The sequence below is a fragment of the Papio anubis genome, chromosome 8 (assembly GCF_008728515.1).
Source record: "Papio anubis isolate 15944 chromosome 8, Panubis1.0, whole genome shotgun sequence".
NCBI lineage: Eukaryota > Metazoa > Chordata > Mammalia > Primates > Cercopithecidae > Papio > Papio anubis.
The window spans coordinates 38,485,705-38,508,041 of NC_044983.1; the positions used below are offsets into that span (position 1 = coordinate 38,485,705).

A 22,337-nucleotide genomic window follows, 5' to 3' on the forward strand; every position below is an offset into this window, starting at 1 on the left:
GATTAATAGGGATGCTGAAGCTGGGTGTGGTGGCTCACACCTGTAATCCCAGCACTTTGGGAGGCCGAGGCCAGTGGATCACCTGAGGTCAGGAGTTGGAGACCAGCCTGACCAACATGGTGAAACCCTGTCTCTACTAATAATACAAATAATAATAATAATAATAAAACTTATGGTAGAGCACGCCTGTAATCTCAGCTACTCAGGAGGCTGAGGCAGAAGAATTGCTTGAACTTGGGAGGCGCAGGTTGCAGTGAGCCGAGATGGTGCCATTGCACTCCAGCCTGTGCTACAAGAGCTAAACTCTGTCTCCCAAAAAAAAAAAATAAATTAAATAAATTAAATAATAAGAAATAAGGATGCTGATCAGAGCATTAAAAGTTCTCATTTGAAACAAATGAAAACAATAAATCTAGACTATACATTGCTCAATCCCCTATAGACCTCATAATAAACATGCATTTGGATTAGTGATTGAAGTACAGAGTATTTTCCACACAAATCTGCTCACAACAGCCTTCCTTTCCATGACACTTGCTGGGTACAAATTCCAGTTCCTCCAATAGACACATTTGTAATATCTCTGTGTGTACATTTTAGTGTAATAACGGTATCCACACAATAGGGTATGAATATGAGTTGATGAATGTAAAGCATTTAGAATAGTGTCTGTATATAAAGCAAATATGTAACAGGTTGCTGCCATTGTTGTTGCTATGATTAATTGCTAGGAATTGTTAGACACACTGTCAAACAGTGTGGAAGAAAACTTGCTTTCTTAAATCCAAGATACAGAGTCATTGAAACGTTTCACTCATTTTTATCCTCTCAGGCTTCACCTGGAACGGAAGTTTATGATCCAAGAACCTCAAAGGAAGGCCTTTGGAAAAAGTAAGAAATGGTATTGCATCTTATCTTTTCAAGGAAACATTCTTCTTTTCTTTTCTTTTCCTTTCTTTTTTTTTTTTTTTTTTTTTTTTTTTTTTGAGACCGAGTTTCACTCTTGTCACCCAGGCTGGAGTGCAATGGTATAACCTCTGTTCACTGCAACCTCTACCTCCTTGGTTCAAGTGATTCTCCTGTCTCAGCCTCTCCAGTAGTTGGGATTATAGGCGCCGGCCACCACGCCCAGCTAATTTTTGTATTTTTTGTAGAGATAGGGTTTCACCATGTTGGCCAGATTGGTCTCAAACTCCTGATCTCAGATGATCTGACTGCTTCAGCCTCCCAAAGTGCTGGGATTACAGGCATGAGCCAATGTGCCAGGCCTCAAGGAAGTATTTTTCTACCATTGTTTAATTACTATCATGTTCCCTACAGAAGAGCTTTTCCAATCCCACTCCTAAATTCCAAATGATATAAAATATCTGCTTTTCAAATAAAGCTAAAATGATGTCTGCTTTGTTGTGGGACATTGCAACACTGATTGAGAGAACTGGAGATACTACAGAATTTGGACAAATTAGAACTGAAATTTACAGAGCTAAAAGTTCATGAGACTCTTGGCAGGGTGGAGCTGGTTTTCTGGGTGAGGAAATGTGATACCCCACCACCTGATGGGATTGGCTAACCTGTAAAGTATGAGGAGTTTGGCTCTCAGACTTCTAAACTCCTCTTGCTGTGTTGCCAACTCCACAACTTGGCTACGTCTCTTCTATTAAAGCAATGTTGTATTTTATAGAATCAAAATGTTACAAATCCCAAAGATAGAAGTTTGTTTCTCTCCAGTGTTTTAAAATATCCGTGAGTGAGCTTGGGTGTGTTGGCTCACACCTGTAATCCCAGCATTTTGGGAGGCTGAGGCGGGTGGATCACCTGAGGTCAGGAGTTCGAGACTAGCCTGGTCAATATGGTTAATCACCTCTCTACTAAAAATACACAAATTGGCCGGGGGGACGTGGCTCACGCCTGTAATCCTAGCACTTTGGGAGGCCAAGGCAGGTGAATTCCCTTAGCTCAGGAGTTCGAGACCAGCCTGGGCAACACGATGAAACCCCATCTCTACTAAAGTACAAAAAATTAGCCAGGTGTGGTGACATGTGCCTGTAGTCCCAGCTATTCAGGAGGCTGAAGCAGGAGAATCGCTTGAACCCAGGAAGTGGAGGTTGCAGTGAGCCAAGATCGCACCACTGCACTCCAGCCTGGGTGACAGAGTGAGGTTCCATCTCTATAAACAAACAAACAAAAACAAAAAAAATTAGCTGAGTGTGGTGGCACACGCCTGTAATCCCAGTTACTCAGGAGGCCAAGGCAGGATAATCACTTGAACCTGGGAGGCAGAGGTTGCAGTGAGTCGAGATCCTGCCACTGCACTTCAGCCTGGGTGACAGAGCGAGACTCTGTCTCAAACAACAACAACCACCACAACAACAACAATAAATGTCCAGGAGTGGAATCGTGGCTCCATAGTGTCATTAATGACTCAAGTTGCTGTCTCTTTGCTCTGATATCCTCAGGAGGGTTCTTCTATCCCATGGCTTAACATGGCTACTGAAGCTCCAGCCTTTACATCTGCCTTCCAGGTCACGGGAAAGAATAGGGGAAAGAAAGCAACCTTCTCCCTTTGAAGAGACTTCCAGGAAGCCCCCTGAATATTGTTTTCTTTCAGTTGGCTGTAACTTAGTCTCATAGTCTTCCTAGCTACAATGGATACTGGCAAATTCAGTTCCTTAACAGTATAGTCAGGAACCCAGCAAAAATTGGGATTTTGTTCAAAAGAGTAGAGAAGGGGATGAATGCATGTTGAAGTAGGCAGTACAATCCATTCATCTTTCTTAAATAGTCCAGTTTTCTCAGTGCCCTTCCTGTTCCTCAACACTTTTTCTCAGAAAGGAATCTAAAACTCACTCCATTGTGTAAGAGATTGATAAAGGATAAAAGTATTAGCACTACCTAAGGAATTTGCATCTTAATGGGCTTAAAGACTGAATACAGTTATTGCATTTTACTAGTAAAATTTCAAGGGAGAGTAAAGGAAGTGAAGGGAGTAAAGGCAGCGTTTGATAGGAACAGTATAAAATCGCAGCACAGACACAACTCAGCTTTTGCCGTAGGCCAGTCAGTTTGCATTAAAAGTTGTAACGTTACCTTCAACTTCAGCTCCACTGATACAAAGAGAGTCCTGCTTATGTGAAATAGCTGCTCTCAGACTGGAAGAAATTCTATGTGTTCTCAGAGTCATGAGTCAATTCTCTAAACGGATTGCGGTCTCTAAGTTTACAGCAGTGGCTCTCAAACTTTTGTCGTACATCAGAATTGCCTGGACAACTGGATAAAACACAGACTGAGAGTTTCTTATGCTGTACATTTTGAGTTCAACCTAAGAATTTGCTTTTCTCACAAGTTCCCAGGTGATGTCATTACAAGCTCAAGTTTGAGAACCACTGGTTTATGATACGTTCATCTTTTCCTTGTTAATAAGGGCACCATGAGTCATTACCCATCATTCATCTCACATTTAATGAAAGAGAATTTTACCTTCTGAAGAGAAAAAGCTTAAGTTCTTTATAACCATCTGAATATGAAACATCACGTGCCTAGCGTGTTTTGATGGCCCACATACCTGTCTCCCTCCAAAAACATATAGAAAAGTGTTATAAATGTATATATTATATTGAAATGTTCCATTTTGATCATTCTCTTGCACCATTACATTTCAATATTATATTTCAGACACAGAGAACAAATTGGAATTTCGAGAAACTGCCAGTAAATGAAGAGCATAGTAAAAATTCAAGACAGCTTGGGTCAGATGATACAGGAGAGAAGATGAATGACTTTCTCAAAATGGAAACATCCTGCCTCCACTGCTGAATCACTATGATCTTATCATAAGGAAGAATGATCCTGGGACCTAAATCGAAAGTAGTTTGGTGTATTTATGAAGTGATGCTAAAATTAATGGATACAATATCCCCTTCAAAACCGAGTGAGAATAGAGCTGGAAAATGCTTAATACAAATCTGGATTCTTCTGCAAATAAATACAAATTGTATGGTTAAATGACTGTATTACTCCTCCCTGCCTATCCATCTTAGGCACGCTGCCCCACCTCAGTGAGCCTCAGTCTTTTCATCTGTGAAATGAGTGTGCTCAACTGGACAAGCTCTAATGACTGTCCCTTTTCTAACATTTGTTGCTTCACTAATGAGTGTGCAAGGGACGTTCTTGTGTGAGTGCACAGGGGGCTTATTCTATTTGTAACATCAACCGGCGGCGCTTCTAAGTCCTAGTCAGTTCACTGCCATTTAGGGTTAACGATGCCTTTTTCTTTGAAACACAGAGAGTGTTCAGGACAAATAGAATGATAAAAATAGAACAATTAATCATGTTTTAACAGAAATTTACACAAGAAACATGCCTCTCTTTTTTTTTTTTTTTTTTTTTTTGAGACGGAGTCTCGCTCTGTTGCCCGGGCTGGAGTGCAGTGGCCGGATCTCAGCTCACTGCAAGCTCCGCCTCCCGGGTTTTACGCCATTCTCCTGCCTCAGCCTCCCGAGTAGCTGAGACTACAGGCGCCCGCCGCCTCGCCCGGCTAGTTTTTTGTATTTTTAGTAGAGACGGGGTTTCACCGTGTTAGCCAGGATGGTCTCGATCTCCTGACCTCGTGATCCGCCCGTCTCGGCCTCCCAAAGTGCTGGGATTACAGGCTTGAGCCACCGCGCCCGGCCTTACATGCCTCTCTTACTTGAAACCTTCATCCCACGACCACCAGCTCCACTGAACAAGCCCTCATTGTAGATGATCTTCTGCCTTTTCCAAACAATATCACAGAATATTTGAAGTGGCAATTGGTATTTGTAATCATGTTATAATAATTTCTTTCTTCTTTTTTTTTTTGAGACGGAGTCTCGCTCTGTTGCCCAGGCTGGAGTGCAGTGGTGCCATGTTGGCTCACTGCAACCTCTGCGTCCTGGGTTCTAGTGATTCTCCTGCTTCAGCCTCTCAAGTAACTGGGACTACAGGCGCCCTCCACCACACACCCGGCTAATTGTTGTATTTTTAGTAGAGACGGGGTTTCACCATGTTGTCCAGGCTGGTCTCAAACTCCTGATCTCGAGTGCGCTCTAATTTCTTACAATTTATGATAATTAACTAAATCAATCCATTACATATGGGGAGAGTCCGAAATGCCCTCGCACTCTTTCTTCTGTTGTTTCTTGGTGAGCTCCTCCAAATCCCGGAAGACTCAACTCAGCCGTCAGCTCTGGGAAGCCCTCTCCACTGCCACCCCCGGCCACCCCAGCCTATGTGTTGCCTAACCTTTGGGCTGGCCTCTGTCGCTGTATTTAGCTTACAGAATTATAATAATCTGTTTATATAACTGCTTCCTCCACTTAACTGTAAGTTCCGCGAAGTCGCCTTGGAATCTCCTATATCTCACACAGGCCACACTTACTAAGTATTCTTGGAACAACGGGAGGAATGAATAAGCTGAGAGGGTGCGAGGAGATTGTCCCTTCGAGGCAGAGCATAAGAGTGTAAACACAGTTAAAACTTCTAGTGTGGGGAAAAGAACCGCTTTATCAGGAAACAGGAGTCTACTTAGCTCTAAAGAATCTGCATCCTGGGCCAAATGACTTTGTAGGTCTTTCCATCAACACATTTTGATACTAGCAAAATGTTATTATATTTATATCAAGAAAAGTTTTGGATACTGAGACCTAGATCACAAGCATCAGGAATGGCTTAAAGGTGTTCAGAGTATATAATAATAAGAGCAAGGGTAGATAATGAATGAAATGTGTTCGCAGATCATTGTTTTATCATTTTTACCCCAGCCTGGTAACATGGGTGTTACTATGTCAGTTTGGCTGGTGGAGAAAGGGCAGCTCAAGGAATGTAGGGGACCTGCCCAAGCTCAGGTGCACAGCAAGTGGTGGACTAGAAGTCTACCTGGATTTTTTTGTTCCAGATGCAATGTTCGCTATTCTTTCAGACATAATTTTCAAAGGAGAAGCAGCTTCAAAAACTGGACGCACATCTGGTGGGAAAAGAGAGGGAGTATGTTGCATGTCAGCCTTTCTCAGTCCTTCCAAGTGGCTTCATAGAGAACTTGGTTCTACAACCCCAGGTCATGGTTTCTTTACTCCTGTCCCCATATTTCATCTCTGAGTTTCTGTGCGGCTCTGGGAGCAAGAACCCAGAGACACAGGATCCTAAACTGATGTCCCTAACTGCCAACTCTACACTAATGGCTTTGGACAGAGACTTCTCTATGGTGAATCACCCTCCAATTGCCAGTGAGTCAAACCACTAAACTCTAATCTTTAATTCATATTTTATAAACAGTTTCATTCACTCAGACGTCTTTAATTTAAAAGCCAGGGGGCAATGGCCACAGCACCTGCAAGAAGTTCCCTCACAGAGAGAAAGGAGAATGGAAACACAAAGCTTATGTCCCTTTTCCTTCTCCTTCTCAAGAAAAATCACTATGAATGTACCACCCCCTCCTCCTTCCCTGCCCAGGCTGTCACCTCTAGGGCTCCTCAAAGACTAGAGGTGGGTACCGCAAAGGGCATTTGCAATCTGTCCTGTTATCTCTTAGATTAGCCTGGAGACAGGACTTACCATAAACCTTTATTATAGCAGTGGTAAAGAAATTCCACAGGTATGGAACTGGAAAGATCCTGCCTGGCTTTCAACAGGACCTCCCTGGGTAGAGAAGGAAGAAAAGGATTTGATTTTATGCTTCTTCAGAGCCCACGTCTGAGACCCTAATGAAACTTTCTGTTGATACATCTGGATTGTTCTTTTGTCTAAAGAGGGAGAAGGGCTTGATTTACTGTCCAAGGCACAGAGGAACAGAAGAGCAGCGTGGTCTGTATTTCCTGCTCTGAGCTTTGGTGTAACTATCCTTATTTGCTCTCTGTATGTCAAAATTGTTCCTGGTGGGGCCTCCCCGCACACAGCTTTTATGACAACATGCTGAAATGGGGTTGTCTATAGCACTCCCCACCTTGTGTTTCCTTTTATCACTTCTCTCAAACATTCTCGTGTGTTTACACTCAACTTCCAACTGTCCACCTGCCTGGGTCTGTCTCATCTGCGAAAGCAACCTCCACTCCTGTCTGCATGCTAAAATCAACGTGAGAATGGCTTTTGTCCATTTTACGTATGACCAGTGAGACCAGTTCCGATTCTCCTGCTCTCAGATGTGGACATCTGACCTTATCACCTTTGAACACCCATGCCACAGTGAACTTTGCAGCGCTAGCGTGTGACTTGAGCAGGGCCAGCGTGTGACCTGAACAAGGCCATTATACTCTTCTCTGATTTTGCATATCTGGGTGCTGAAAGAGGTTCAGGAAAATGTAGATTTGAAACCGATTATAGAAAGAACATGTGATTGAAGCCAGCTCTATTCAACTGGGCATTTCAGCTGCCTAAACCAATAGATTAAATTTTATATATATATATATATATATATATATATTTTTTTTTTTTTTAAAGAATAACCTAGACACAATGAACCACTATCCACAATGATTTGCCTTCGGTGTGTACCTCTCTTGCATCGTCCTTATTTAACTCTGCCAGATGTGACCTCAAAGTTATTTACAGACTTCCATGCTCATAGATTCCTGGATGAGGTTTTATATTCCCCCTAGTTTTAAGCAGTTTTCTCATGTTGCTCATCCCTCTGGTTCTGCTTTTGCTTTATAAATATGTTAGAGAGGCTGGGCACAGTGGGTCCCGCCTGTAATCCCAGCACTTTGGAAGGCTGAGGTCGGGGGATCACCTGAGCCCAGGAGTTTGAGACAGCCTGGGCAACATAGTGAAACCCTGTCTCTACCAAGAAATGCAAAAATTAGCAGATGTGGTGGCACATGTCTGTAGTCCCAACTACATGGGAGACTGAGGCAGGAGGATTACTTCAGCCCAGGAGGAGGAGGCTGATGTGAGCTATGATGGCACCATTGCATTCCAGCCTGGGTGACAGAGTGAAACCCCATCTCAGAAACAAAAGCAAACAAACCAACAACAACAACAAAATCTCACAAAACAAAGCAAAAAGCAAATATGTTTGAAAGCCCCACTTCTGATTTTCCAGTTATTCCAGGCCATTGAAGCCCACCACCCTATTTTCATTCTGTCACATCCAACTCCTGGTTTTCTTTCTTTTTTTGAGACAGAGTTTCGTTCTTGTCGCCTAGGCTAGACTGCAATGGTGTGATCTCGACTCACTGCAACTTCTGCCTTCTGGGTTCAAGTGTTTCTTCTGCCTCAGCCTCCTGTGTAGCTGGGATTATAGGCACCTGCCACCATGCCCAGCTAATTTTTTGTATTTTTAGTAGAGATGGGGTTTCACTATGTTGGCCAGGCTGGTCTCAAACTCCTGACCTCAGGCGATCCACGTGCCTCAGCCTCCCAAAGTGCTGAGATTACAGGCATGAGCCACATGTGCCAAGCCAAACTCCTGGTTTTCTTTGCTGGTCCCCACTTGGCCTGAAAGCACACAGCAACTCTACCTACATACACAGCTGAGATCGAATACCCATTCACAATAGAAAGTAGCTCTTGAAAAGAAAATACCTTCACCGAAGGAGTATATCCTTTTTAGTACTTCAGCTTTTTCTCTGCATTTCGAAACTGAAGACATGTTAACTGAAAGGAATACAGATGATATTTCAAGCAGTGTGATGGGTCATAGGGCTTAGAAGCCTTCTTAGCATTTTTAAGGCAAGGCCACATCGATCATTTCCTGCCCTGCTCACATTCCTTTCTAAGAAAATCTGCTCTATCTATAGTCTCGCTGCCGAATGGGCCATGTTTTGAACTGCATGACCCAGTCCTCTTGGGATACAGGGTCAACCAGATGAAAGCAGAAAAGACAGACAGAAGCACCTGCATTGTTCAATATTTGACTCACACTGAAGGAGGAACAAGACAAGACTACAAAGAAAGTCCATGAATAACCACATGGAAGATTTTGAAGATTTGAAATTTTTGAAGATTTGAGTTTGAATATCCATGCAAAGCCCACATCCTAAAGCAATCTAACATAAAAGAAATAAAGTATTTCCCAACTCTGATCCCAGTGTTTGACCTAGCTAAGTGGCTCTCTGACTCTGACAACCAACCAAATAGAATCACCTGGTATGTGACATTTGGAGATTGGCTTTTGTTACTCAGCATAATGCCCTTGAGATTCATCAAAGCTATTGAAGTATTGATAGTAAATTTGTTTCGATTGCTGAGTATATTCCATGATCTTGATGTAGCACAATTTGTTTAATAGCCCAGCGATTGTGGGGCATGTTACCTGTTCCCAGTTTTGGGCTATTACAGATAAAACCGCTAGGAAAAGTCACAGGCAGGTAAGAAGCAAAAGGGGTGAATTCTGCCATTCTCTACCTTTTGCTTCATTCAAGACCTCAGTGGACTGAATGACGTCCACCCACATCAGGGAAGACCAATCTACTTTATGAAATCTACCAATTCAAATGCTAACCTCGCCCCGAAACACCCACATGGGCATACCCAGAAATAAGGTTAAATCCGGGCACCTCCTGGCCAGTCAAGTTGATGCATGAATTTAACCATCACAACCTTTCACCATTAGATATAATGTTTGATATAGGTTTTGTCAATATTTTTTATAAAGTCGAGAACTTTCCTATTATTCCTGCCTTTCTGAGAGCTGTAATCATGAACAGGTGTTGAATTTTGTCAAATCTTCCTGTGCAACAAATTATATAGCTTTGTGATTTTTCATCTTTCACCTATTAATATGGTGAATTACATAGATTTTCAAATATTGAACCAACCTTGCATCACTGTGTGGTCAAGGTATATAATTCTTTCTATATATTGGTAATTTCTTTTTGTTAGTATTTTGTTAAGGATTTTTGCATCTATATCTATAAAGGATATTGGTCTGTAGTTTTGGGGCTTTGTATTTGTTCTCTTTTTTGATACTGTCTTGTCTGCTTTTGGTTTCAGATTAATATAAGGTTTATAAAATAATTAAGTAATTGAGTAATGTTTTCTCTTCTATTTTCTGGAACAGGTTGTATAGAATTTGGGTTAATTCTGTAAATATTTGGTAGAACATTTTAGTAATACCATCTGAGCCTAGGGATTTCTATTTGGGAGGTTTTTCTTTTTTTGTATAACTTTTAGGGCTCAGAAAATAGCACCCCAAAATATGGCAGCTGGACATGATGAACTGTGGGAAAAGCCTCAAGGTTTTGGTGACCTTTCCCCCGACCTCCTATCTTTCAATCCTCTGTCTTCCTGCAAGCACAGGATGAGGCTGTTCTTTAAAGTTCCCTTATCTTCCTAGGAACTGGGTGTGCCAGAGAGAAATAAACTGCCTTGAGTCCATTCCCTGAAATTTTCTTAACCAGAGAAGATGAAAACTCAAATTACAGAGAAAGAAACTGAAAATTAAACACCATACTTGGAGCTCAGATCAACTTTGTCACACATTAGCATCTGTTCTTAAGTCCCATTCAGTTTTCAAAGAGAATTGTTTACTAACCACTGTCTGAACATTGGGCCTATTTATTCCCCCTGAAAATATCATCTACTAACCTCTCAAGATGGCCAAATTTCTCCCATATCTCCTTTGCCTGTCAAGATGGATATATAAGTATCTGTACCTCATTGGGTTATTGGGTAATTGTTCTGAAATTCTGCAGTGCTTATGTACATTAAATATATTTGTATGCCTTTTTCTATTAATCTTCCTTATTATAGGTTCATTTCTAGTAAATCTTTAGAGAAGAGAGGAAAGATTCCCCTTGGCCCCTAGATAACAATTCAATTTCCTAAATAGTTATAAGAATATTCAGCTATCTTTTTAATATTAAGTGAGTTGTGGTAGTTTATGCTTTTCAAGAAATTGGTCCATTTCAGCCGGGCACAGTGGCTCACACCTGTAATCCCAGCACTTGGGGGCCGAGGCGGGTGGATCACCTGAGGTCAGAAGTTCAAGACCAGCCTGGCCAATATGGTGAAACCCTGTCTCTACTAAAAATACAAAAATTAGCCAGACATGGTGGTGGGCACCTGTAATCCCAGCTACTTGGGTGACTGAGGCAGGAGAATTACTTGAGCCCAGGAGGCAGAGGTTGCAGTGAGCAGAGATTATGCCACTGCACTCCAGCCTGGGTGGCAGAGAGAGACACCATTTTTTAAGGTGGAGTTTCATTCTTATCTCTCAGGCGGGAGTGCAATGGCATGATCTTGGCTCACTGCAAACTCTGCCTCCTGGGTTCAAGCAATTCTCATGGATGAGTAGAATCAACATTGTGAAAATGATTATACTGCCAGAAGTAATCTACAAATTCAATGCAATCCCCATCAAAATACATACTACCATCATTCTTCACAGAATTAGAGAAAACAATTCTAAAATTCATATGAAACCATAAAAGAGCCTGCATAGCCAAAGCAAGACTAAACAAAAAGAACAAATCTAGAAGCATCACACTATAGTATACTATACTATAAAGCTATAGTCACCAAAACAGCGTGGTACTATTATAAAAATAGACAAATAGACCAATGGAACAGAATAGAGAACTCAGAAATAAACCCAAATACTTACAGCCAACTAATCTTTGACAAAGCAAACAAAAACATAAAGTGGGGAAAGGACACCATTTCAATAAATGCTGCTGGGATAATTGGCTAGCCACATGTATGGGAATGAAACTGGATTCTCGTCTCTCACCTTACACAAAAATCAACTCAAGATGGATTAAGGACTTCAACCTAAGACCTGAAACTATAAAAATTCTAGAAGATAACATTGGAAAAACAGTGGCTTAGGCAAGGATTTCATGGCCAAGAACCCAGAAGCAAATGCAATAAAAACAAAGATAAATAGCTGGGACCTAATTAAACTAAAGAGCTTTTGCATAGCAAAAGGAACAGTCAGCAAAGTAAACAGACAGCCCCACAGAGTGGGAGAAAATCTTCACAATCTGTGCATCTGACAAAGGACTAATATCCAGAATCTACCAGGTACTCAATCAAATCAGTAAGAAAAAAACAATCCCATCAATAAGTGGGTTAAGGACATGAACAGACAATTTTCAAAAGAAGATATACAAATGGTCAACAAACATGAAAAAATGCTCAACATCACTAATTATCAGCAAAATGCAAATCAAAACCATGATTCAATACCACCTTACTCCTGCAAGAATGGCCATAATAAAAAAGTAAAAAAACAGTAGATGTTGGTGTGCATGTGGTGAACAGAGAACACGTCTACACTGCTGGTAGGAATGCAAACTAGTACAGCCACTATGGAAAACAGGGTGGAGATTCCTTAAAGAACTGAAAGTTGAACTACCATTTGATCCAGCAATCCCACTACTGGGTATCCACCCAGAGGAAAAGAAGTCATTATTTGAAAAAGATACAATTCACAATTGCAAAATCATGGAAATAACCCAAGCACCCATCAATCAATGAGTGGATAAAGAAACTGTAGTATACATATATCTGATGGAATACTATGCAGCCATGAAAAGGAATGAATTAACAGCATTTGCAGTGATCTGGGTGAGACTGGAGACTATTATTCTAAGTGAAGTTACTCAGAAATGGAAAAACAAACATCATATGTTGTCACTGATATGGGATCTAAGCTATGAGAACACAAAGACATAAGAATGATACTATGGACTTTGGGGACTTAGGTCAAGAGTAGGAGCAAGGAGAGGGAAAAAAAGTCTACAAATACGGTGCAGTGTATACTGTTCAGGTGATGGGTGCACCAAAATCTCACAAATCACCACTAAAGAACTTATTCATGTAACCAAATACCACTTGTTTCTCAATAACCTATAGAAAAAAAACAACAAATGTCTGATTCTATATAGCGAATCCTAGTTTGATTAATATTTTCATGGTGTATCTTTTGTATCCTTTCACTTTTAGCCTATTTATATTGTTATATTTGAAGTGAGTTTCTTGAAGAGAAGATATAGTTAGGTCATGTTTGCTTTTCTCTTTTTTTTTTTTGAGATGGAGTTTCGCTCTTGTTGACCAGGCTGGAGTGCAATGTCGTCATCTCAGCTCACTGCAACTTCCGCCTCCTGGGTTCAAATGATTCTCTTGCCTCAGTCTCTCAAGTAGCCAGAATTATAGGCATGCTCCACCATGCCCGGCTAATTTTTACACGTTTAGTAGAGATGGGGTCTCTCCGTGTTGGTCAGTCTGGTCTTGAATTTCTGAACTCTAAGCAATCCACCTGTTCAGTCTCCCAAAGTGCTGCTGGGATTACAAGGCATGAGCCACTGTGCCAAGCCCCATGTTTGGTCTTCTAATCAACTTTGTTCATTTCTGTTTTTTTAATTTTTATATTTAGAACATTTAGGTTCAACGTAATTATTGATAGGTTGGGTCTGTATTTAATTTTTGTTTCCTCTCTTTTTTTTCTCTGTTTCTGTTTGTTTGGGTTTTGTTGTTGTTGTTGTTGTTGTTGTTGTTTTGAGACAGCGTCTTACTCTGTCACCCAGACTGAAATGCAGTGGCGCTATCACAGCTCACCACAGCCTCAACTTCCAGGGCTCAAGTGATCCTCCCACCTCAGCCTCCCAAGTAGCTGGGCTGGGACTATGGGCACATGTCACCACACCTAGCTAATTTTTATAATTTTTGTAGAGATACGGTTTCACCACATTGCCCAAACTGGTCTCAAACTCCTGGGCTCAAGCCATCTGCCACCTTAGCCTCCAAAAATGCTGGTATTCAGGCATATACCACAACACCCAGCCTTCTTCTCCATTTTATTTTTCTGTCTCTCTGTGGGTCGTGTGAACATTTTTATTTATACATAGTGTTTGTGAGTGTGCATCTTTCTATAATATTTTCATTGGTTTCTCTTAGTGCCATATTCTATATTTGCGGCTTTGCACGGACTACTGGCACACATATTCTATCAGTTCAAGTGAAGTGTGGAAACCTTACCTTATTTTACATGCCTTAAACTTCCTGCATTTACAATGTAATTTTTAAACTATTTCTTCTACATATTTTGAGAACCACATCTGACAGTGTTAACATTTTTGTTACAAATGTCACAATTTGGAAAACTCAAGAGTAGTTGGAAAGTCTCTTGTATTTACTTACATTTTGCTGCATACCTCAATATACATTTTTCAAGGCTCTTTCTTTCTTCCTGGTTGATGTAGTTTGTGTATTTGTCCCCATCCAAATCTCATGTTGAATTGTAATTCCCAGTATTGGAGGTGTGGTGTGGTGGGAGGTGATTAGATCATGGGAGAAGATCCCTGTTGAGTGACTTGGGCCATCCCCTTAGTGACAAGTGGACAATCACTCTGAGTTCACAGGAAATCTGAACGTTTAAAAGTGTGTGGCACCTCCTACTCCCCACTCCCTTGCTCTAGCTTTTGCCATGTGAAGTGCTGGCTCTGCTTTACCTTCTGCCATGAGTAAAAGCTCCTTGAAGCCTCCCCCAAAGCAGACCCTGGCCACTATGATTCCTGTGAAACCTGCAGAACCGTGAGCTAATTAAACATTTTTCTAATAAATTAGCCTGTCTTAGGCATTTCTTTATAGCAATACAAGAATGGCCTAACACACTGATGTTCCAAGATCTAATTTTATCTTTTCTCTTTTGTTTAAGAAATTTTCATTAGCCATTCTTGTAGTGTCAGTCAGCTGCTGATAAATTTTCTTAGCTTTCCTTCATCTCAGAAAGTCTTAATTTCCTTTCCATTTTTGAAGAATGTTTGATGTTTCCTTTTTTTCAGCATTTGAAAAATGGTGTGCCACTTCCTTCTGGCCTTTGTAGATTCTATTAATAAATCTGCTGTCTTTATTTATTTTTTATTTTTTTTCTTTTTGAGACAAAGTCTTGCTATGTTGCCCAGGTTGGAGTGCATTGGCATGATCCCAGCTCACGGTGACTTCTGCCTCCCGTGTTCAAGAAATTCTTGTGCCTCAGCTTCCTGAGTAGGTGAGATTACAGGTGCCCACCACCATGCCCGGCTGATTTTTGTATTTTTTGTGGAGAAGGGGTTTCACCATACTGGCCAGGCGGGTCTCGAACTCCTGGCCTCAAGTGATCTGCCTTCCTTGGCCTCGAAAAGTACCGGGATTACAGGTGTGAGCCACTGCACCTGGCCATAAAGCTGCCATCTTTAAAACTGTTTTTCTCTTACGTGTAAATGTCAATTTTTGCTGTGTACAATAATTTTCTCCGTCTTTAACTTTCAGGATTTTGATTATGATTTGCCTTGATGTGAACTTTTGTATCCTGGTTGGGGATGGCTCAGTTTATTGAATGTGTAAATTTTTGTCTTTGCACAAATTTGGAGCATTTTCAGCCATTATTTCTTTGAGTACCTTCTCTGCCTCAAACTTTTTCTCCTCTCTGTGCATAACGCTAATAATACAAATATTAAATCTTTTTAAAACATCTCACAGATCTCTAAAGTTCTGTTTCTTTATTTTTTTTTCAGTCTATTTCCTCTCTGTTTTATTGAAATTGGGAAATTTCTATTATCCTGTCGTCAATTCCACTTAGTCTTTTCTCTTTCCTGCTAATGAGGCTATCAATTGGGTTCTTTTATTTGGTTCTTTTAGTGTTCTTTTCTATTTTTCAAGTTTTAACTTTCTAATTGGTTCTTCTTTACATTTTCTATTTCTTTATTGACACTTTTTAATTTTATTTGTTTCAAGTGTGTTTATACTTTAGGTTAAAGCATCTTTTTTTTTTTTTTTTTTTTTTGACAGAGTCTCACTCTGTCACCCAGGCTGGAATGCAGTGACACCATCTCTGTTCACTGCAAGCTCTGCCTCCGGGGTTCACGCCATTCTCCTGCCTCAGCCTCCCGAGTAGCGGGGACTACAGGTGCCCACCACCACGCCCGGCTAATTTTTTATATTTTTAATAGAGACGAGGTTTCCCCGTGTTAGTGAGGATGGTCTCAATCTCCTGACCTCGTGATCCGTCCGCCTCGGCCTCCCAAAGTGCTGGGATTATAGGCGTGAGCCACCGTGCCCTGCCTAAAGCATCCTTTTTATGAAGACTGCTTTAAAATCTTTGTCAGATAATTCTAGTATATTTGTCATCTTCTTGTTTGTGTCTGTTGATTACCATTCAGTATTCAAATTGTGGTTTTTTTTGGTTCTCATATGACAAGTAAATTGAGATTGAAACTTGGACCTTTCGAATATCATAGTAAGATATTCCAGATTTCATTTAAAGCTTCTAGTGTAGCAGGACTTCCTTGACACCATGTCAGCAAGAGAAGAGCAGTATCTCCTCATTCCTGCCAGGTGGGCTAGAAGTCCAAGATCCCTATCAGGCCTCAGCTGAGATCCAAGAGGGGTGGTGTTACTCTTTATTACTGGGATGGTAGTTTAGTATCAATAGTAGACCGCTGCTGATGCTGTCCTGGTTGAGAGGAGCATGGTGAGGGGGCCTCATCACTACAGAGTGATACTATAGATCTCATTTCTATAACTGGTCACAAGACCATCACCTTTTTTTTCCTTTTATCTTTCTTTTTTTTGTTTTTTGTTTTTTTTGAGACAGAGTCTCACTCTGTTGCACAGGCTGCCGTGCAGTGGTATGATCCCAGCTCACTGCAACCTCTGCCCCATGGGCTTTCAAACAATTCTCCTGCCTCAGCCTACCAAGTAGCCGGGATTACAGGCATCCGCCACCACACCTGGATAATTTCTGTATTTTTAGTAGAAATGGGGTTTCACCATGTTGTTCAGGCTGGTCTTGAACTCCTGACCTTGCGACCCACCCTCCTCGGCCTCCCAAAGAGCTGGGATTACAGGCATGAATCGCGGCGCCCGGCCCACTAATCTTTTTTCTGCCTTCCTTCCCACGTGCTCTGTTTCTCTTGACATCTTCCAACAACCAGTTTGTCAAAGGATTCTTAATATGGTGACAAAAACCTTTGCCATCCTCACAGATCTGAGACCTTAGCAGTTTTTCTACTAAGGACTTCCATTAACATTTACTACCATGCCTAGTTTTACAAAGAAACCATAAAGGAATAAGTTAGGTTTTATTCATATATCTCCTGCTGTAATGTATACGAATAATCCAACTTCTCCCATAGTTAAAATCATAACATCTTTTTTGACCTATTCATCTAATAGAATAGGAAACCCCAAGTTCCCCAGTAAATTAGTATTAAAATTCTCAGCTCTCCAAGACATGAGAAGAACTGGCAACAGATGGCAAGCAGGTGTGTAACCTAGCAAAGCACCAAATCGATTTCCATCTTCCAATTCTGTGAACCACAGCTTTTAGCTGTGAGTAAAACACCATCATATGTTGGATCAGTACTTCATAACACTCACTGTACTCCTTATGGTGGCTGCACAAGCTAGCAAGGCTTTGTTTCCAGCTGTGGCACAGTTGTTGCTTCAGAATAACGGGATACAGAATCAGACCAGTGAATGCCCTCAGTGTAGCATCATAGCCGTACTCCCTTGACAGTGAGGGAGAGTCCCTGATCATGAGTGTGAGATGTCATGACGATGTGTATGGAGTTCTAGAAGCTCGTGGATTATAGTTCTGCCGAAACCATGACAGACAGAAAAAGAAAATACAAATCTGGAAAAAGTATCTCTGCCAGTAAAGTCAAATCTCTGCCCTCATCATAATAGAAGTGGCCTAATGTGGGGAAAAAAAGAAAAGACACTGTTATCGTCACTACTATTATCACTATCATTATTATTAAATATAAGAAATGTTGACCCAAGATATATTATTTTTATAAATATGTTTATACATTTTTATAAAAATGTTATACATTCCAGAAATATTCAATATGATATGAGAGTAAAAAACCAAAATACCTCAAATCTACAATATTATTTTAAAATGAAGAAAGGAAACTTCTTCATTTTAAGGTATTTGATATGTCACTCTGAAACAGCTTTAAATGGACAAAGATAACAATGAATGATTGTATCTATTACTCTGTTACGGCTTTATTGAACGTATGGCATGCCCACAGTGTACTATAGATAATACAGCTAGTACCTCCCCTTAGGGACTAGTTACCTACACTTAAGACCACAGGCAGATTCTTACTCATTTAAGGGATCTATCTGGAAATAACTTATAGCCCTGATCCTTCCCCACTGTCTAGCCCTGCCTAAATGCCTCAAAAACAACAACAACAACAAGAACGAATACAAAACAGGATGTGAAGAAAGGGCATATGCAGAAATGGAAAGCCCATCTAAAATGATTTCTTACCAATCTCAGCAGTGCCGACTATCACAAGAATCAGTTACATGAGACTCTAATCAGTCAGGGGGTATGTCACACAATTCCACCAACGACAAAGTGGGGGCACACCTACAGTTCTTCCTAGTGATTGTTCCTCTGCAAACCCCGTTCAGGCACATTATTGATCCATCAATTCATATTTACTGGGCACCCGCTATGCACAGAGCTAATTACTCAGGAAATATATTTATAGCATAAATCTCAACCCTTCAAGCTGGGAAGAATTATGCATACATTCATGAAGTCATTCATGCATGCATCCAAGGATTTAACAAATATTTAATGAACATCTGCTAAGCGCCAGACACTCTACTTACGAATGGGATGTGAAAATAAATAAGACAGAATTCACGGAGGTGTCTAGAGTTTGATCCTACTGCCAACACAACACATTCCCTCCTCCGCACCTGTGAGTCCTTCCTGGTAGGGTGGCGCATGTGATGGAGCAGGCAGCAGGTCAAAATAGTTGGGGGTGAAAGAAACAGTACCTTGGTGCTCAGGTGGTGCCCATAAGATGGTGGCCCTTGTCCCCAGGGAGAGGTGAAAGGAGGACACAGGTTAGAAGGTCGCTCTTTGCGGTACAGGTGGCACAGACATCAGTCAATGAAATTGACCTTTGGATTTTAGAGACTTACTCCTTGAATAAACAAACACTTCATCAACTCTGGGAAAACTGGTTTCGGAAGCCTGTTGAGCAACAGTTAACAAAGGGCATCCGGCATGCTGCTCGTTTGCATTTTGCTGCATGGATACAGTTTCTGCCTTGCTCCCCCCACCCTTCTTGTGGACTGTCTGAAACTAAATGTGCATGTCTGGAAGTTAATGCCGTATTGTGCTGCTGGCTCTGTCTGCCTCAGCTAATGGAGTGGAGACAGCTATGGTTGTTTGCAACTTCTGTCCTCCCTTTAGGGCTTCCAGTCAGTAATTCCAGCCAGTTCTGATAAACAAAGGACAAAAAGAACTGGCACAGAGGTTGGAAATTGCCTGCTCGGTGCCAGTTCCAGCCTGCCACAGGCCAGCGCCCAGAGAGTGACAGTGCAGCTGTAGGTAGACCACGTTGGGGTGAGCCGTCATCGTCAAGCATGGCGTTAGATCAACAAGTGTACCCTGGAGTAGAATGAGGGACTCTCAGAGAGGAAAGGGGCCTCAAGAGGTCACCTGGCGAGGAGCTGGATGAGCCACATGGCTGAGAGTGTTCTCCAAGGACACTTATCAGCTGTGGGGAGGAAACGCCGTTCTTTGCTTCTGTCCTTCTTACTTATTACGGATTGGTTAGTTTGTTTATTCTCTAAAACAAGACCTCAGGATAAGGCTTGCATGCAGGTAGTTTATTTGTGAAACAGTCCCTGAAAGCATAAATAAGACAGTGATGGCAACAATTCAGGGAAGGAGAAAAGCCATGAAAAGGAATATGACTGTGTGGGTTGAGCTTTGCAGGCCCCTGGGTTTCAACCCCAGTGTAGACTCCCAGGAAACCTGAAGGAAGAAGCACACCTCTGAATTGTCCCATCAGATGGTGTGGAGGCTGCTTTATTTAACCTAGCAACTCTTATCCCCATTAGTTGGGGATTTCTCCCAAGGGCATTAGTGCCCTCCCTATACACTTTTGGGCTGTACCATCAGGTAGAAAGCGAGTTCCTGAGGAGGGGGAAAAGAAATGTAGGTGCTTGGGGTGAGAAGTTCTCAACCTTCTGGAAACTGCCTACACAGTCACAGGTGAACGTGGAGGTGGGCTGTGGAATATGGAGGTGGGGTGCCAATAGGGTCTACTACTGCCCACAGAAGAAAACTGTAGCACACACACAATTTTCACTTAGAGAGGGAAATAGGAGCTTTAAGATCTATTCAATCTCCCTCACAGAGTTTTCAAAAGGACAAGCGAGAAAATGCTGCATAGATATTTGCATAAAACTAAAAATTCTTATACACTGATTTATTGATTCAACCCGTATTACTGAATGCCTGCGTACTGTGTGTGAGGCATTGTCCTAAGAGGACAGTCACTGAGAACAACAAAGTCCTTGTTCTCACTGAGCTTGTAGTCTTTTGCGGGATATAGACAAACAAACAAACAGATAACACACAAACAGGCAAGTTTAATAAACTGTAATAAGTGCTAGAATGAAGGAAATACATGGTACTTAGGAACATGAATAGGAACACAGTATCTAGATGAGCAGGAGCTTGAGAATAGCTTTCTGGAGGGGACCTTGTCTAAGGTGAGATATAAAGGATTCACTTAAGAAAAAGAAAAGTGTAGTAAAATGCATGTAACATACAGCTGACCTTGATCTTTTTTTCTGAGACGGAGTTTTGCTCTTGTTGTCCAAGCTGGAGTGCAATGGCGCAGTCTCGGCTCACTGCAACCTCCACCTTCCAGGTTCAAGCAATTCTCCTGCCGCAGTCTCCCAAATAGCTGGGATCACAGGCATGCGCCACCATGCCCAGTGAATTTTATATCTTCAGTAGAGATGGGGTTTCCCCATGTTGGTCAGGCTGTTCTCAGACTCCTGACCTCAGGTGATCCTCCCACCTCGTCCTCCCAAAGTACTGGGATTAAAGGCGCGAGTCACTGTGCCTGGCTGACCTTGATCATTTTAAAGTAGACAGTTCTGTTGTATTGAGTACACTTACACTGTCATGCAACCGTCACCACCGCCCAGCCATAGAACTTTTCTCATTTTGCAAACATGAAATTCTGTACCCATTGAACTCTAATTCCCATGCCCCCACCTCCCATTCCTTGGAAACCACCTGTCTTCTTTCTATCCCTACAATATTTGACTACATTAGTTATCTCATATAAGTGGAATAATACAGTACTTAGTCTTTTGTGATTGTTAGATTCCAATTCTAACACTTCTATTTATTAACTGTGTAAAATGAAGCAAGTCATTTTACCACTTTAAAGCTCAACTCACTCTTTTCTAAAATGGGATGAATAGAACTCACCTTGCAGATGATTATACACAGTAAATCCTTCTATAATGTGTTGCGTAACCAAAGTGTTTAACTCAAAATGTAAAAAGTTATCTTTAAAAAATGGTGAGTGTGGGCCAGGTGTAGTGGCTCACACTTGTAATCCCAGCACTTTGGGAGGTCGAGGCAGGTGGATCACCTGAAGTCAGGAGTTTGAGATCAGCCTGGCCAACACGGTGAAATCCCATCACTACTGACAATACAGAATTAGCTGGGCATCACAGGGCACACCTGTAATCCCAGCTACTTGGGAGGCTGAGGCAGGAGAATCACTTGAACCCAGGAGGCGGAGGTTGCAGTGAGCCGAGATCGCACCATTGCACTCCAACCTGAATGAAAAGAGCGAAACTCCATTTCACACACACAAAAAAAGGTGAGTGTGAACCTTACAGGCCATTACTAAGCACTCTGAATTCACAATTGTATGAGCAAGTGAGGGCGTAAGTGGAGTTGCTGGAAGAAGCAGCCAGTTGAAGGCATCTTGACTGCCGTGTTCCCTGGACCCAAGGGAGAGAAAACACTGCTGGATGCCATCTCCCACCCACTGTGCTGCAGCCTCACCCCAGGATGGCTCAGGATGCCATCGTGCCTTTCCACACAGGCCACCAGAATCTTCATTAGATCTGGGCATAGAACTGGGGCAGAGAGAAAGAGTTACAAAAGGTAAAGCTTTCCCATTGTCCCGACACGAGCAGCAGAACCTGGGGAGGGTGTTTCCCCTGTCTGGAGTTGTCTTGCTTCTGTTCAGTCCAGGTTTTTCTCAGCCAAGACATGGGCCCTACCCCCATCACGCACCAGCTGTTTTCTAAGGCCCCCCACAGTCTCCAGCTTATATTCCAATCAAACATTTTTCTTACCATTCAAGCTGCCTCAAGTCTTGTGCAGAATAAGGCACAAAATAAACACTAGAACTTACCATCAGATGCACTTGGCAAAATATAAAATATATTATGTGACTGGAGAAGTGCACCCTGCAAACCCAGTGCTACTGTGAACAACTGGTAGGTGATGGAATTTCTTGTGAAGCTATCAACCCTCAGTCTCTAAGGCAACGAACAAGTTGAGGGGTGTCATGGCACCACTCATAAGAAATCACTTCACAGGA

At 41.8% G+C, this 22,337-nt stretch overlaps 1 long non-coding RNA gene across 2 annotated transcripts in view; it reads right to left on the bottom strand.

Annotated features, from left to right (window-relative positions):
• Nucleotides 1-19,340, bottom strand: part of LOC103886752 — a 35,184-nt gene extending 15,844 nt beyond the window's left edge. The window contains exons 1-3 of one of the 2 annotated variants that reach the window (XR_650559.4): nt 17,314-19,335; nt 6,571-6,654; nt 5,896-5,983 (exon numbers count right to left, since the gene is read on the bottom strand). This is a non-coding gene — a long non-coding RNA (uncharacterized LOC103886752). Of the gene's footprint in view, nt 1-5,895; nt 5,984-6,570; nt 6,655-17,313 lie in introns of both variants that reach the window. The other variant, XR_650556.4, reaches the window with a different exon arrangement.
• Between the last annotated feature and the right edge of the window lie 2,997 nt (nt 19,341-22,337).